This window comes from Bos javanicus, chromosome X (assembly GCF_032452875.1).
Source record: "Bos javanicus breed banteng chromosome X, ARS-OSU_banteng_1.0, whole genome shotgun sequence".
Taxonomy (NCBI): domain Eukaryota; kingdom Metazoa; phylum Chordata; class Mammalia; order Artiodactyla; family Bovidae; genus Bos; species Bos javanicus.
In genome coordinates this window covers 75,458,914-75,477,000 of record NC_083897.1, presented here as the reverse complement: position 1 = coordinate 75,477,000, position 18,087 = coordinate 75,458,914, and positions in this window count along the sequence as shown.

The following is an 18,087-nucleotide window of genomic DNA, read 5'->3' as shown; positions in this document are numbered from 1 at the left end:
AAAACAAAAAAAAAGCTAAAAAGTAATATGACAGATTATAATAAGTGTTATGGAGAGAATAAAGTGAAGTAAAGGAGAACACATGCCTGAAACCAAATTTTGGGCTCCACAGCAGTACTGGATTAAAACGTTAGAGATCATAAACATTACAAAGAAAAGGATGCCTCTCTCTAAATCAATTATTTTAATTAAATTTTTGCAATATATAGCAATGCAATTAAAGAAGTGCAAAAAAGTTCTGACTTTAAAACATTATATCACTAATGTTTGTTTTTAAAGGGGTTATGCAGCCCTGAATTGTCCAAATTCTGTGGTTAGTCTGTCTACCTTTAGCTGTTTATGCTCTTGCCCAAGCCAAAGACCTCAAAAGGCTACTGAAAACCCAGGCATAGGCAACTTTCAGTCATCAAAGCTGATAATGTTATGGCCTCAGCCTCCTCTCCCTCAGGCTTCATCCTAGAGCAAGAGGCTCACTTGTTTTCTCTCTGTTTCTGCCACTTCCTCTGACTCCCTCTCTCTCTACCATTCTTTTCAGGAAAACTGGTAAAGAACCCACCTGCAATGTGGGAGACCTGGGTTCGACCTCTGGGCTGGGAAGATCCCCTGGAGAAGGGAAAGGCTACCCACTCCAGTATTTTGGCCTGGAGAATTCCATGGACTATATAGTCCATGGAGTGGCAAAGAGTCAGACACGACTGAGCAACTTTCACTTTCACTTTAGGGGTTCCCTCATAGCAAGTCAGCAAAGACTCTGCCTGCAATACAGGAGACTTGGGTTCGATTCCTGGATGGGAAAGATCCCCTGGAGAAGGAAATGGCAACCCATTACAGTATTCTCACCTGGAGAAATACATGGACAGAGGAGCCTGGCGGGCTACAGTCCATGGGGTCCCAAGAGTCAGACACTACTTAGTGAATAAACCACCACCACTCCCCTGTGAGGCCAGAATGAGTTTAAATAATAACAATAGCAATATTAATGGACATATTTCAAATGCTCAATAAGTGTCAGGAAGTAGCACACATAATCTTAACATGCCCAAAGTCATACAGCCAATAAAAGGCAGAACCAGGACTTACGTATTTATACAGGCTAGTTAAAATCAGCAGACGAGAAACTTTTTTTTTTTTAATTTTATTTTATTTTTAAACTTTACAATATTGTATTAGTTTTGCCCAACATTGAAATGAATCCGCCACAGGTATACCCATGCTCCCCATCCTGAACCCTCCTCCCTCCTCCCTCCCCATACCCTCCTTCTGGGTCGTCCCAGTGCACCAGCCCCAAGCATCCAGTATCATGCATCGAACCTGGACTGGCAACTCGTTTCATACATGATATTATATATGTTTCAATGCCATTCTCCCAAATCTCCCCACCCTCTCCCTCTCCCACAGAGTCCATAAGACTGATCTATACATCAGTGTCTCTTTTGCTGTCTCGTACACAGGGTTATTGTTACCATCTTTCTAAATTCCATATATATGCATTAGTATACTGTATTGGTGTTTTTCTTTCTGGCTTACTTCACTCTGTATAATAGGTTCCAGTTTCATCCACCTCATTAGAACTGATTCAAACGCATTCTTTTTAATGGCTGAGTAATACTCCATTGTGTATATGTACCATAGCTTTCTTATCCATTCATCTGCTGATGGGCATCTAGGTTGCTTCCATGTCCTGGCTATTGTAAACAGTGCTGCGATGAACATTGGGGTACACGTGTCTCTTTCCCTTCTGGTTTCCTCAGTGTGTATGCCTAGCAGTGGGATTGCTGGATCATAAGTTCTATTTCCAGTTTTTTAAGGAATCTCCACACTGTTCTCCATAGTGGCTGTACTAGTTTGCATTCCCACCAACAGTGTAAGAGGGTTCCCTTTTCTCCACACCCTCTCCAGAAACTTGTTTTAATATATAATAACTATCAAATGTTTACTATGTGCCAGACACTATGCTTTGTAAGTTCAGTCTCTCAGTTGTGTCTGCCTCTTTGTGATCACATGGACTGCAGCATGCCAGGCTTCCCTGTCCATCACCAAATCCCAGAGCTTGCTCAAACTCATGCCCATCTAGTTGGTGATGCCATCCAACCATCTTGTCCTCTGTCATCCCCTTCTCCTCCTGCCTTTAACCTTTTCCAGCATCAGGGTCTTTTCTAATGAGTCAGCTCTTTGCATCAGGTGCCCAAAGTATTGAAGCTTCAGCTTCAGTCCTTCCAATCAATATTCAGGATTTATTTCCTTTAAGATTCACTGGTTGGATCTCCTTGCAGTCCAAGGGACTCTTAAGAGTCTTTTCCAACACCACAGTTCAAAAGCATCAATCTTCAGTGCTCAGCTTTCTTATGGATGTCCAGCTCACATCCATACATGACAACTGGAAAAACCATAGGTTTGACTATATGGACCTCTTTCAGCAAAGTAATGTCTCTGCTTTTTAGTATGCTGTCTAGATGGGTCATTGGTTTTCTTCAAGGAGCAAGCATCTTTTAATTTCATGTCACAGTCCACAGTAATTTTGGAGCCCAAGAAAATAAAGTCTGTCACTGTTTCCACTGTTTCTCCATCTATTTGTCATGTAGTGATGGGACCAGATGCCATTATCTTCTTTCTTTAAATGTTGAATTTTTTTTCTTTTTTTTACTATTATTCATTCATTTTTTTCAGATTTTTTTAAATTTTATTTTATTTTTAAAACTTTACATAATTGTATTAGTTTTGCCAAATATCAAAATGAATCTGCCGCAGGCATACATGTGTTCCCCATCCTGAACCCTCCTCCCTCCTCCCTCCCCACACCATCCCTCTGTGTCGTCCCAGTGCACCAGCCCCAAGCATCCAGTATCGTGCATCGAACCTGGACTGGCAACTCGTTTCTTACATGATATTCTACATGTTTCAATGTCACTCTCCCAAATCTTCCCACCCTCTCCCTCTCCCACAGAGTCCATAAGACTGTTCTATACATCAGTTAATTTTAAGCCAACTTTTTCACTCTTCTCTTTCATTTTAATCAAGAGACTCTTTAGTTCTTCACTTTCTTCCAGAAGGATGGTATCATCTGTATATCTGATTAAGATTGCTGGGAGAAATATGAATAATCTGAGGTTATTCATATTTCTCCCAGCAATCTTAATTCCAGCTTATGCTTCATTCAGCCCAGCATTTTGCATGACATATTCTGCATATATTAAGTAATCAGGGTGATAAGGTAAAGCTTTGACATACTCCTTTCCCAATTTTGAACTAGTCTATGTCTGGTTCTAACTGTTGCTTCTTGACCTGCATACAGATTTCTCAGGAGGGAGGTAAGGTGGTCTGGTATTCCCATCACTTTAAGAATTTTCCCCAGTTTTCTGTGATCCACAAATTAAAAAGTCCTGAATATTGATTGGAAGGAGTGAGTTGAAGCTGAAACTCCAATACTTTGGCCACTGGATGTGAAGAACTGACTCATTGGAAAAGACCCTGATGCTGGGAAAGGTTGAAGGCAGGAGGAGAAGGGGACAACAGAGGATGAGATGTTTGGATGGCACCTCCAACTTGACGGACATGAGTTTGAGTAAGCTCCAGGAGTTGGTGATGGACAAGGAAGCCTGGCATGCTGCAGTCCATGGGGTCACAAAGAGTCGGACACGACTGAGCAGCTGAACTGAACTGAATACAGTCAAAGGCTTTAGCATAGTCATGAAGCAGAAGTAGATGCTTTCTTGGAATCTTGTGCTTTTTCTATGATAAAATAGATGATGGCAATTTTATCTCTGGTTCCTCTGCCTTTTCTAAATCCAACTTGAACAACTGGAAGTTCTCAGTTCAAGTATTGTTGAAACCTAGCTTGGAGAATTTTGAGCATTACTTTGCTAGTGTGTGAGATGGGTTCAATTGTGCGGTAGTTTGAACACTGGCATTGTCTTTCTTTGTGACTGGAATGAAAACTGACTTGTTCCAGTCCTGTGGCCACTGCTGAGTTTTCCAAGTTTGCTTTAATATTGAGTGCAGCACTTTCACAGCGTCATCTTTTAGGATTTGAAATAGTTCAATTGGAATTCCATCACCTCCACCAGCTTTGTTTGTATTGATGTTTCTAAAGGCCCACTTGACTTTGCATTCAGGATGTCTGGCTCTAGGTGAGTGATGACACCATCATGGTTATCTGGGTCATGAAGATCTATTTTGTATAGTTCTGTGTATGCTTGCCACCTCTTCTTAATATCTTCAGCTTCTTTTAGGTCCATAATATTTCTGTCCTTTATTGTGCTCATCTTGTAAGAAATATTCCTTTGGTATGTCTAGTTTTCTTGAAGAGATCTCTAGTCTTTCCCATTCTATTGTTCTCCTCTATTTCTTTGCATTGATCACTGAGGAAGACTTTCTTATCTCTCCTTGCTATTCTTCGGAATTCTGCATTCAGATGGATATATCTTTCTTTTTCTCCTTTACCTTTTGCTTCTCTTCTTTTCCCAGCTATTTGTAAAGCCTCCTCAGACAGCCATTTTGCCTTTTTGCATTTCTTTTTCTTGGGGATGTTTTTTTTTCACCACCTCCTGTACAATGCTATGAACCTTTTCCCATAGTTCTTCAGGCACTCTGTCTATCAGATATAATCCCCTGGACCCATCTGAAGGCCTACAAGACCTTCTAGAACTAACACCCCCAAAAGATGTCCTTTTCATCGTAGAGGACTGGAATGCAAAAATGGGAAGTTAAGAGATATTTGGAGTAACAGGGAAGTTTGGCCTTGGAGTACATAATGAAGCAGGGCCAAGGCTGACAGAGTTTTGCCATGAAAACACAGCAGTCATAGAAAACACCTTCTTCCAACAACACAAAGGACGACTCTACACATGGACATCACTAGATAGTCAATACTGAAATCAGATTGATTATATTCTTTTCAGCCAAAGATGGGGAAGCTCTATACAGTCAACAAAAACAAGACCAGGAGCTGACTGTGGCTCAGATCATGAAGTCCTTATTGCCATATTCAGACTTAAATTGAAGAAAGTGGGGGAAACCACTGGACTATTCTGGTATGACCTAAATCAAATCCCTTAGGATGCTTTACAAATATCTCTTTTTATCTTCATAATAATCTTCTGAGGTAAATGCTCTTATCATCCCTCTCTTTTACGAGTGAGGGAGCTGAGATAGAGAGATAAGGAACTTCCCCAAAGTCTCATAGATAACAAATGAGTCTTTATGAAATACAGCACCTAACCGTGGTAGCCCCTCTCCAGATGAAGCTCATATCTATTGCCCACCCTCATCTTTCTACTCTATCCTTCATACTTGAACTCCAAATACATTGATCTTCTTTCTATTATTTAATAAGTGAAACTCATTTTTGTCTTAGACCCTTTGTCCTTGCTTTTCCCTCTGCTTAAAATACTTTTTAACTAGGTCTTCACATGCTGGCTCCTTCTCATCATTCAGGTTCAAATGTTACCTCTTCAGAGAGGCCTTCCCTGATCATCCAATCTATAGTAGATTTGCAGATACTCCTGTCGGTTTACCCTATTATAATTTTCTTCATAGAATTCACTGATGTTCTTTTTAATTAGTTCGTTCAGTGCCTGTCTACATTACTCTTCATATAATGTAAGTTCCATGAGGGCAGCAATCATGTTGCTTTTATCAGTACAATATCTAGCACATAGTAGACATTCAAGTAATAATTATTGAATGAATCAAGGTGGTAGATCTGGGATAGGAAACCAGGTCTGCTTGACTTCAAGGCTCTTGCTCTTATACTGTCTCTTCATTTATTCCTTGAACCTTCTCTTTTCCCTAAAGCTCAACATCTTTTCCAATTGCTTTATGTTGACTTTCTTCCAAATTTGAACATTGAAGAGCAAATCATCTTTATTTTAGAATATAATTGGAAAAGTACATAACTAATTTCCTAAAGAGACTCCTTTCATTACTCTATCTTTTGCTTCTTTTGAGTTTGTGCAGAACCTATGTGTTCCAAAATATCTTTCCAAGTATTCAAGGAAGAACTCAAAGAAAGGAGACAAATCTTGAACATGTTTAAAATTTGTAAGCTATATTCAAGTCTTAAATAAATGACTCCACCTTTCCTTTGCAGTTTCCCCTCATTTAATTTGTACTTTCTGGCACTTCTGAATTATGTATTAGACTGGAGTCTTTGATCCATGTGGCATGCTACATAGCACATAAAGTTGACTACAAAGAATTATCTTGTTAATGGTCATTTTAAAAAATCTCTAATTACTTTCAGCACACATTCCCCTGGTTGATTTTCAGTTTATTTCTTTACTGGAAACCGCTGCCTAGCCATTAAGAAGGCATGTTTTTATTAAAAAAGAGTAAAAAAAAGTAACAGAGGGAAAAGTGCTATGTGATTGGATGCCATCCAGGAAGTGCATACATAGCTTTAACTGTAATGGAGTATAATGGCAGCCTTTTTCTAGGAGGATCTGGGGCCAGTGCTCACAGTTTTCTGTTTGCACTTTTAGTGGGAGTCTGTGCTGGCTTCTCACATAAACTGTGCTGCTATTATCATCTGCCAAGATGCTAACTGAAAAGATTCATTATTTGACATTTAATACCTTGTAAATTATATGGAGATTGTGGTGACTGACATGAACATCTGGAAAGATGGTCAGGAAATTTTTTCCTAGGTAGACTCAAGTAGTCTGAGTGACTGCTTGTTTGTTCATCAATGACCAATTATGCATTGATAGAGAAAAAGTCTCTTCTCAGCTACTGGTCAACTAGCCTCAGAGGACCTGGTATGGCTGGATTTGAAGGAGGGGATGCAAATAAGCAGTGGCCAGTTGGAATTTATGTAGAAAATGTATAGCTGCCTGTTCCCTAACAGATGTGAACTGTAAACTGGCCAGGTCTTGAAGATAATGACAAATCCCATCTTGGTTAAGCCAGAGCTGAATGTTCTTTCAGAGCCTTTCTCACCTTTCCTATTGGCTCTCTCTGCCAATTGGAGAAGGTACTTCTCTCTTGAACACTGACAAGAAATTATCTAGTTTCTGATCAATGTCTTCAAATTTACTCCTAAATTTATCTCAAGAAGAGAGATGAGAGCTGCAAAACCAATGGTGGTGTCTGTTTGGTCATGAAGACTTTTTCTTCCACTCCTAATTCACCTGCTTGTTTCTTGCAAAAACACTTGCAGTTACGTTTTGGTTCATGGCTTTTTTTTTTTTTCTGGGTCATTTTTGGCTCTATGTTTAAGTCTTAATATTTGGAGTGCTTGACACACCTCCCCCTAAAGCAGGGCATGCCTGAGGATTAGCTGTTCCTGCAAGCTGAGATAGATTTTCAATGAGCTATTCACTCTCTCTTGCCTGTCCCTATGTCAAATGATATGCTTTTGTTAGGCAGTGAACTGGGACAGAGACTATAGTGGGAAATAAAGGAGTAAATGAGAACAAGCTTCACGTTATTGAATTAACAGAAGATGAGTTAAAATGAAACAAAATTAATATTTTTAATAAAGTCAGAGTTGAAAAGCATCAATACTGCTTTTGTAAACATAATTTTTAGCTGATTTTTAGAAACTCAAACCAGCATTTAATGATAATTACATTCTTTTTTAGGCTTTAAATCGAATATTATACTCATGAAATGCTGGTTACTAATTTCATTTCTGCATGCAGAGCTTTTTCTAAATGGTATGTGTGTGTGTGTTGTGTGTGTGTGTGATATGTACACTTGCTCATAGACATACACATCATGTGTGTGGCTATATGTGGGTATGTATGTTATATGTTTCTTTTTAACATCATGTTTTGTGAGCCAGTAATGATATCTGAAAACAATGGTCACTAATAACAGTAAAATTTTAACTACCTGATGACAAAAAATAGATATTTTAAGTTCCACTTCAAGGAAAAATATTTGAGGATATGCTTGTTATCATGGGGAAATTTTTTTATGTTGCTTTCTAGAAATACAGAAATATAGTATATGAGCTCACACAATGGAAATCAGTAATAGAAGAGAATACCTCCCAATCTAACACCTCAACAATATCTACTCAGAAAAACAGTAGCTGTTTATCACTTATATATTTAAGGATCATTTAAGTCCAAGTTCAACCATCACTTTCTCTAGTTAAGACTTCCTTATTACCCTCAGGTAGAATTGGCTGGTTGTTTTCTGTCTTTGGCTGCCATAGCATAGTTTTATATAAGTCTATTTTTCTGTCATATTATATATACATCTATGTATGTTCTTCTATATAACATATTTACCCTTCTGGCATCATTTACCTGGCAGACAGTGAGTGTTCAATAAATTCTTGCTGTGTGAAAGAATGAGGAAGGAAGTGCCACATTTGTACATACTGCAAAGAATTCTAGATACAGTGATCACAATTTATGAATCAATTATCAGGTCCTATGGCTTAATAACTGGAGAAGGAAATGGCAACCAACTCCAGTACTCTTGCCTGGAAAATCCCATGGACAGAAAAGCCTGGTAGACCACAGTCCATGGGATCGACAAAGAGTCGGACATGACTGAGCAACTTCACTTTTCTGTCACATGGCTTAATAAATAACTTCTGTGCTGCTTTTGGGTATGAGTGGCAGAGGTAAGAGATATATTTTGAAAAGCAAAATATTATAATTGCCAGGCATTTTCAGTGATTTATGAGGACATAGGACATAGGATGCAATACTTGAAATGGAGTCTGTTTTAGAAAACAAAAACAAAAACAAAAAACACAAAAACTATGTGTAATAACCATAGCCATAGGATCTCAAGAATGGTTGATTAAGGAGTGTGCATTTTAACTGATAAATGTTAGCAATCTACTGTAGTAGTCAGATGGTTGATGGTCCTGATCCCTGAAAGAAGGGTAGTACACTGTAGATACTTAAAACATGGATGATGGAATACATAAGTAAGGAGAGTGACCTGAAATGACTTAAATTCTCTGGAATATTTTTACACAGAAAGAATAAAAAAAAAACCATTTTTTTTCAGAGTGTATAGATTATCTAGTGACTTTTGCAAGAGCCCAGGCTAGTCTTCTAGGAATAAGAGAGGAGGGGAGATTATTATTTACTGAGTACCTATTATGCTCCCAATGCTGCAGTAACACTTCACATTTAATCCTATTTATCAACCATTCTGTGGGGCAGGTACAATTACATTCTTAAAGTTGATCAATGCAAGGTTTGAGAGGGGTGCAACTGAGATTTGATTTTGGGAGTCTGAATGATCCCAAAAGGGTGGGGTGGATTTCAAAGACAGACTTATATTACTTTAAACTTCATAATCTAGCAACTGTACCTTAGTGGCTCCTAAACAAGTTAAATTAATATGCCCATATATACAAGGGGAAATAATTACCATGTATTAAACAGAATGATAAGGATTGCCATATATCATACTTAAACTTATAACAACTCCTTAAAACAACCCTGCAAGGTAGATATTATTTTCCAGATAGAAAAACTGAGGTTCAGAAAAGTTAAATAACCTGCCTAAGTCACATAGTTAGTGCATGATAGCTTGAACACTTAGACACTCATTGTGAATACTTCCAAATCCCAGACCTTTGAGGTATATTTTGAACATGCACTTGTTGATTGCCTTGCTCTCATTCTGGGGGGAGGGGGGTGTGATTCCCTCTTCTGTGACAGTCTCCCTCCCTTTTATTCCAGGAGTCAGCCATTTCTCAACAGTGCCCAAGAGCAAGCCCACCTTTGAGACTGTGAATAACATACTTTCACTATCATTCAGGTTGTAAGACCAATAAAATATAAACTTTCCTCCCCTCTGGCCCTGGAGCTGATAGGGAAGCATTTCTCAGAAGGGATATCTCTCAGAGTGCTCCTGGGTTTTTGAAGCTAAAGACTGGCTGCTATCTCAGCAAGTAATCCAAATTATCATTGAATATGTACCTTCTGAAGTGAGTAGTGAGTTGGAGGTTGCTTCTAAATGTCACTGAGCAGCTGGGGCTGTAGGGAAAGAAAGATAGGAAGATACTGAAGGCTAGGTTTCTAGAAACCAGCTAGTTATACTTTTCCCAGGAGGCAACTTTATGAGACATGTATGAAGGCCTTTATAAATGTGTAATGCCTGTATACTTGTTTTCACTCTCTCCAAAGTTTGTTCCTGGAATCCCTCCCCCTTGAGTAAATAGTTCATGTTTGTCCACTATTTGCCTCAAAGAGGAACCAAAAATAGCTGCAAGTTTGTGCTTCAAGAGGAAAGTGTCTGAATAGTTCTGATTGTGGAAACATGCTCCTTCCTCCATTTAGTGGTCAAAGGACAAGGCATAGTGACACAAAAGCACAGCAACAGAGCAGAGAACTGTGAAAGTAAAAAAGCATAAATATTCTCTCAATTCCCCTCTCATTCACTGTTCAGGTCTCCACAAATAACGGAACTACCAAGTGTTTCCAAGAAATTTAAAATGTTGTTTTATTCTGTGGAATTTATGCCATAAAAAATGTTAATAGTGTATGCATTTTCTTGCAAAATGAGTTATAGGCACTGTCTATACGTCAAGTCCCTTTGCAAGGAATGCCTCTGTGGTGAGAAATTCACTGTAGCAGAAGCATTCCCAAGGCTTAGGCAATAGCTTATGGAAAGGGGGGTTTATTGACCTGGTGAAGGAAGTATTTAGCACAAAGGGTATTTCTGCTGTATTGCAGAAAGGAACAATTACTTTTCTTCTGAGAGGAATAACCAGCCAGAGCAGATCACTTAGCTTGAAAAAATGCTATTTGCTGAGCAGTTGCATTGGTTAATTAACCACTAAGTGAAAGACAAAAAAGCACAGTTGGAAGAATATTCACCTTAGAATTAGACCAAAGTTTAAACCTCAAATTTTTCACTTAGTACTTACATGGGTTTTGGCAAATTGGATTATAGCTTCTTTATTTTTAAAATGAAGATATACAATAACATCTACCTCATAGTGCTGTTGTAATGATCAGAGATCATGACTAACTTAGAAGCTGTTTCCCTGGAAATGCTAGGTAAGCTGGGTGTGCTTCAGTCTTCTTGAAGCATAGTGCTTAACCCTTTGGTAACTTTGCTTAACACCTGTAACCATTCCCAAAGGTGCAGCTGAAGTGACAGTGAAGAAAATAAGCCAACACTATAATTTTGTACTTTGAGAAGGTCCCTTTCCCCCTTTTCCCCTTTTCATTTTTTCTTCTTTTATCTGCTCCTCAGAGAAACTCCTAGGGAAGCTGCTAAGTAGCACCTGAATTTTAAAGATAAACTGTAGACAAACAATCCAAAGACAGTTTCTAAGAAAAATGGCCCCGGATAGCAAGCAGCCCTGGTATTAACTTTTTGTCATCCTCAAGGTTGGTAGAACTTCTAGAAGAGCTCTTTAGTCTTTCCCATTCTACTTTATCCCACTATTTCTTTGTATTGTTCATTTAAGAAGACCTTCTTATCTCTCCTTGCTCTTCTCTAGAACTATACATTCAATTGGATATATCTTTCCCTTTATCCCTTGACATTTGCTTCTTTTCTTCTCAGAGCTATTTGCAAGGCCCCCTCAGACAACCACTTTGCCTTCTTGCATTTCTTTTTCTTTGGCATGGTTTTGGTCACTGCTTCCTGTACAGTGTTACAAACCTCCATCCATAGTTCTTCAGGCACTTGGTCTACCAGATCTAATCCCTTGAATCTATTCCTCACCTCCACAATCATATGAGATTTGATCTATAGCATACCTGAATAGCCTAGTGGTTTTCCCCATTTTATTCCATTTAAGGCTGAATTTTGCAACAAGGGGCTCATGATCTAAGCCACAGTCAGCTCCAGGTCTTGTTTTTGCTGACTGTATACAGCTTCTTCATCTTCAGCTGCAAAGAATAGACGCAATCTGATTTTGGTGTTGACCATCTGGTGATGTCCATGTATACAGTTGTCTCTTGTGTTGTTTGAAGAGGATGTTTGCTATGACTAATGTGTTCTCTTGACAAAACTCTGTTAGCCTTTTCCCTGTTTCATTTTGTACTCCTAGGCCAAACTTGCCTGTTATTCCAGGTATCACTTGACTTCCTACTCTTGCATTTCAATCCTTTATGATGAAAAGGGACATCTGTTTTTGGTATTTAGTCTAGAAGGTATTGTAGGTCTTCATAGATCCGGTCAACTTCAGCTTCTTCAGCATTAGTAGTTGGAGCATAGACTTGGGTAAATGTGTTGTTGAATGATTTGCCTTGGAAACATGTCCAGATCATTCTGTTGTTTTTGAGACTGCAACCAAGTACTGAATTTCAAACTCTTTTGTTGACTATGAGGGCTACTGCATTTCTTCTCAGGGATTCTTGGCCACAGTAGTAGATATAATGGTCATCTGAATTAAATTCAACCATGCCCTTCCATTTTAGTTCACTGATTCCTAAAATGTCAGTGTTCACTCTTGTCATGTCCTGCTTGGCCACATCCAATTTACCTTGATTCACGGGCCTAACATTCTAGGTTCCTATGCAATATTGTTCTTTACAGCATCAAACTTTAATTTCACCACCCAACACATCCACAACTGAGTATCATTTCCGCTTTGGCCCAGACACTTCATTCTCTCTGGAGTTATTAATAATTGCCTTTTGCTCCTCCCCCAGTAGCATATTTGATATCTTTCAACCTGGGGTGTTCATCTTATGGTGTCATACCTTTTTGCCTTTTCATACTCTTTATAGGTTTCTTCAGGCAAGAATACTGGAGTGTTTTTCCATTACCTCCTCCAGTGGACCAAGTTTTGTCAGAACTCTTCATTATGACCTGTCCATCTTGGTTTCCCTGCCTGGCATGAGTCATGGCTTCATTGAATTATGCAAGCCCCTTCACTGCAACAAGGCTGTGATCCATGAAAGAGGGCTAAGATAGTAGTTGGATTATTTACATGGACATGAAAATCTCTCTAGATGACATGAAGACTTAAAGTGGAAAAGTAGCTTAGATATAGGGCCTTCATGAAAGGTAAAGAGCAGTGAGCAACAGATAGCATCAAAATGGAAGGAGAGGATGGTAGAGCCATGTGGCATTTATCTCAAAGGACAACAATTGTGGTACATAATAAAGAGAGATTTTTGGTCTGGCAATGACAACGAGAGAAAGGAGGCTACTAATGCTACCCCTGGAGATGTGGAAATCATAGGAGAACCAAAGTCACTATTTGATGAAGCTGCAAGAGTACCACTTAATGCAGGGTTTGCTAATTGTCTCAGAGATTTGAGACTGACCTCTTTTTTTTTTTTTTTTATTTGTTGATTAGGTTTTTTTTTTTTCTCTATTTCTTTACACTTGGGTAAAAGGAGTGTTTTATTTGTTCTCAAAAAGAAAGAAACCCAAACACTCTGAGGCATCTGAAATTTTTGAAAGCTAGTTTTACTAGAATTCAAGGTTCTAATTTTTATACTTTTTTTCATTTAACTTATAACTGTTTTGTTCTGTGACTTCATGGTCCTGGGCAGACAAAAATAAATGCTATCCTTGGAATTAGATAATAAGTATTTAGGTGGTCCTGTTGCTGCTGCTTCTAAGTCATTTCAGTCATGTCCAACTCTGTGCGACCCCATAGATGGCAGCCCACCAGGCTTCCCCGTCCCTGGGATTCTCCAGGCAAGAACACTGGAGTGGGTTGCCATTTCCTTCTCCAAGGTGATCCTCAGTTCAGTTCAATTCTGTCACTCAGTCGTGTCCGACTCTTTATGGCCCCATGAATTGCAGCACGCCAGGCCTCCCTGTCCATCACTGACTCCCGGAGTTTACTCAAACTCACATCCATCTAGTCGGTGATGCCATCCAGCCATCTCATCCTCCGTCGTCCCCTTTTCCTCCTGCCCCCAATCCCTCCCAGCATCAGAGTCTTTTCCAATGAGTCAACTATTCGTATGAGGTGGCCAAACTACTGGAGTTTCAACTTTAGCATCATTCTTTCCAAAGAACACCCAAGACTGATCTCCTTTAGAATGGACTGGTTGGATCTCCTTGCAGTCCAAGGGACTCTCAAGTGATCCTAGTAAAACACAAATAAATGTTGAACTTTAGAAGAGTAACATATTAATAGCCATTATCATTCACAGAACACAGAGATGTGTAAGTGAAGTTTGGGAGGAGGCAAGAAAAGTTCTTCAGTTTGAACACAAGTATAAACATGAATTTGAGGTGTTATTAGCCTGGGTAACAAAGGATGGGCCCAGTTGAGTAGTTTCAGTGGTAATAGTGAGAGTAAGAGTGGTGAAACACACAGGCTAAATATCTAGAGGTTAATTGTCATGGCCAATATGTATATTCCTTTGAGGAAAGGGGATAATGAACTGAGTATATACTGTGTACAAAGCCTGTAATATTCAGCATACAAATTTATTTTTCACATAAATCCCTAGTTGTTGTTTTTAAGCTTATTTTATGGAAGGCAAGAAATGAAAGATCAGAAAATTTAAGTAAAATGCTTAAGGTCAGACAGCTAGTAAATGGTAGAGCTGAGATTCAAATCCAGGTCTAAATCCAAAGCCCATCTTCATAATAATTCTAAATTACAACTTTGCATTAAAAGTCTGATTAAACTAAAGAAGGAAGATTATAATGTGAATCAGGGTAAAATAAGAATTAAGTATACAGCCTTACATTCCTGGTCTACCACTTATTTTTTGTTGTTGTTTTAATCTTTTTTTTTTTTTTTCTTTTAAACTTTTTATCTTGCATTGGGGCATAGCTGGTTAACAACATTGTGATAGTTTCAGGTGAACAGCAAAGGGACTCAGCCATACATATACAGCTTGCATTCTCTATCAAACCCCACTTCCGTCCAGGCTGCCATATAACATTGGGCAGAGTTCCATGTGCTGTACAAATAGGTCTTTGTTTGTTAACCATTTTAAATATTTCAGTGTGTACATGTCCATCCCAAACTCCCTGACTATCCCATCCCTCTGGCAACCGTAAATGTGTTGTCTAAGTCTATGAGTCTCTTTCCATTTTGTAAGTATCATATCATTTGTATCATATCTTTCTAGATTCCACAGATAAAGAATGACATATGGTATTTCTCCTTCTCTGTCTGAGTTATTTCACTCAGTATGACACTCTTTAGGCCCATCCATGTTGCTGAAAATGGGATAATTTCATTATGTTTAATGGCTGAGTAATATTCCATTTATATATGTACCACATCTTCTTTATCCATTCCTCTGTTGATGGACATTTAGGTTGCTTCCATGTTTTGTCTATTGTAAACAGTGCTATGATGAAAAATGGGGTGCATGTTTCCTTTTGGGTCATGTTTTTATCTGGATATATGAACAGGATGGGATTGCAGGGTGTTATTGTGGCTTTAAGCTTAGTTTTTTTAAGGAACCTCCATATTGTTTTTGCAGTGACTGTACCAATTTACATTCCCACTAACAGTGTAGGAGGGTTCCCGTCTCTCCACACTCTCTCCAGTATTTATTGTTTGTGGATTTTTTGATGAGAGCCACTCTGGCTGGTATGAGGTGACATCTCATTGTAGTTTTGATTTGCATTTTTCTAATAGAGGTGTTGAACATATTTTCATGGGTGTCTTGACAATCTGTATGTCCTCTTTGGAGAATATATATTTATTTACTTAGTTGTTGTTCAATCTTTCAGTCAACCCCATGGACTGTAGTACTCCAGGCTTTCCTGTCCTTCACTATCTTCTGGAGTTTGCCCAAACTCATGTCCATTGAGCTGATGATGCCATCCAACCCTTTCATTCTCTGTCACCACCTTCTCCTCCTATGCCCAATCTTTTCCAGCAACAGGGAAAGAGTTTCCAGTGAGTCAGCTCTTCGCATCAGGTGGCCAAAGTATTGGAACTTCAGTTTTAGCATCAGTCCTTTCAATGAATATTCAGGGTTGATTTCCTTCAGGATTGATTGTTTTGATCTTTTTGCTGTCCAAGGGACTCTCAAGAGTCTTCTCCAGCACCACAGCTTGAAGACATCAATTCTTTAGTGTTCAGCCTTCTTTATGGTCCTACTACCATATCTTTGACTTGATGGACCATTGTCTGCAAAGTGATGTCTCTGCTTTTCAATATACTGCCTAGGTTTGTCACAGCTTTTCTTTCAAGGAACAGTTCAGTTCAGTTCAGTCGCTTAGTCATGTCTGAATCTTTGCGACCCCATGAACCACAGCACACCAGGCCTCCCTGTCCATCACCAACTCCTGGAGTACACCCAAACCCATGCCCATTGAGTTGGTGATGCCATCCATCCATCTTACCCTCTGTTGTCCCCTTCTCCTCTTGCCCTCAATCTTTCCCAGCATCAGGGTCTTTTCAAATGAGTCTTTTCAAGCAGCATATTAAAAAGCAGAGACACTACTTTGGCAACAAAGGTCCGTCTAGTCAAGACTATGGTTTTTCCAGTAGTCATGTATGGGTGTGAGAGTTGGACTATAAAGAAAGCTGAGCACCAAAGAATTGATGCTGTTGAACTGTGGTGTTGGAGAAGACTCTTGAGAGTCCCTTGGACTGCAAGGAGATTCAACCAGTCCATCCTAAAGGAGATCAGTCCTGGGTGTTCATTGGAAGGGCTGATGTTGAAGCTGAAACTCCAATACTTTGACCACCTGATGTGAAGAGCTGACTCACTTGAAAAGACCCTGATGCTGGGAAAGATTGAGGGCAGGAGAAGAAGGGGACGACAAAGGATAAGATAGTTGGATGGCATCACCAACTCGATGGAGATGGGTTTGGGTGGACTCTGGGAGTTGGTGATGGACAGGGAGGCCTGGCATGCTGTGGTTCATGGGGTCTCAAAGACACGACTGAGAGACTGAACTGAAATGAAAGATGTCAGAGAGTAAGATAATTCACCTTTCTTTGTGAAAACGAATTTCTGCCACCCAATTGAGTGTGTGGAATCTTCCAGATTTTGAAAGAATCATGTTAAAATCTGAGATATATACTCAGTGAGACAAGGTGAGACTATAAGAGGAAAAACTTTAAAGTCTAATTGTGTTTATTTTTCACTTTGGTGAAAATTTGCTTTTTCTGTGTCTATTGAGATGCTTCCAGATCTCAATAGACACATTTAAATCAAATTGAGAACTTCCAGATGTTTAAGCTGGTATTAGAAAAGGCAGAGGAACCAGAGATCAAATTGCCAACATCCGCTGGATCATGGAAAAAGCAAGAGAGTTCCAGAAAAACATCTATTTCTGCTTTATTGACTATGCCAAAGCCTTTGACTGTGTGGATCACAATAAACTGTGGAAAATTCTGAAAGAGATGGGAATACCAGACCACCTGACCTGCTTCTTGAGAAACCTATATGCAGGTCAGGAAGCAACAGTTAGAACTGGACATGCAACAACAGACTGGTTCCAAATAGGAAAAGCAGTACGTCAAGGCTGTATATTGTCACCCTGCTTATTTAACTTCTATGCAGAATACATAATGAGAAATTCTGGGCTGGAAGAAGCACAAGCTGGAATCAAGATTGCCGGGAGAAATCTCAATAACCTCAGATATGCAGATGACACCACCCTTATGGCAGAAAGTGAAGAGGAACTCAAAAGCCTCTTGATGAAAGTGAAAGACGAGAGTGAAAAAGTTTGCTTAAAGCTCAACATTCAGAAATGAAGATTATGGCATCTGGTCCCATCACTTCATGGGAAATAGATGGGGAAACAGTGGAAATAGCATCAGACTTTATTTTTGGGGGGCTCCAAAATCACTGCAGATGGTGATTGTAGCCATGAAATTAAAAGATGCTTACTCCTTGGAAGGAAAGTTATGACCAACATAGATAGCATATTCAAAAGCAGAGACATTACTTTGCCAACAAAGGTCTGACTAGTCAAGGCTATGGTTTTTCCTGTGGTCATGTATGGATGTGAGAGTTGGACTGTGAAGAAAGCTGAGTGCCAAAGAATTGATGCTTTTGAACTGTGGTGTTGGAGAAGACTCTTGAGAGTCCCTTGGACTGCAAGGAGATTCAACCAGTCCATTCTAAAGGAGATCAGCCCTGGGATTTCTTTGGAAGGAATGATGCTAAAGCTGAAACTGCAGTACTTTGGCCACCTCATGCAAAGAGTTGACTCACTGGAAATGACTCTGATGCTGGGAAGGATTGGGGGCAGGAGGAGAAG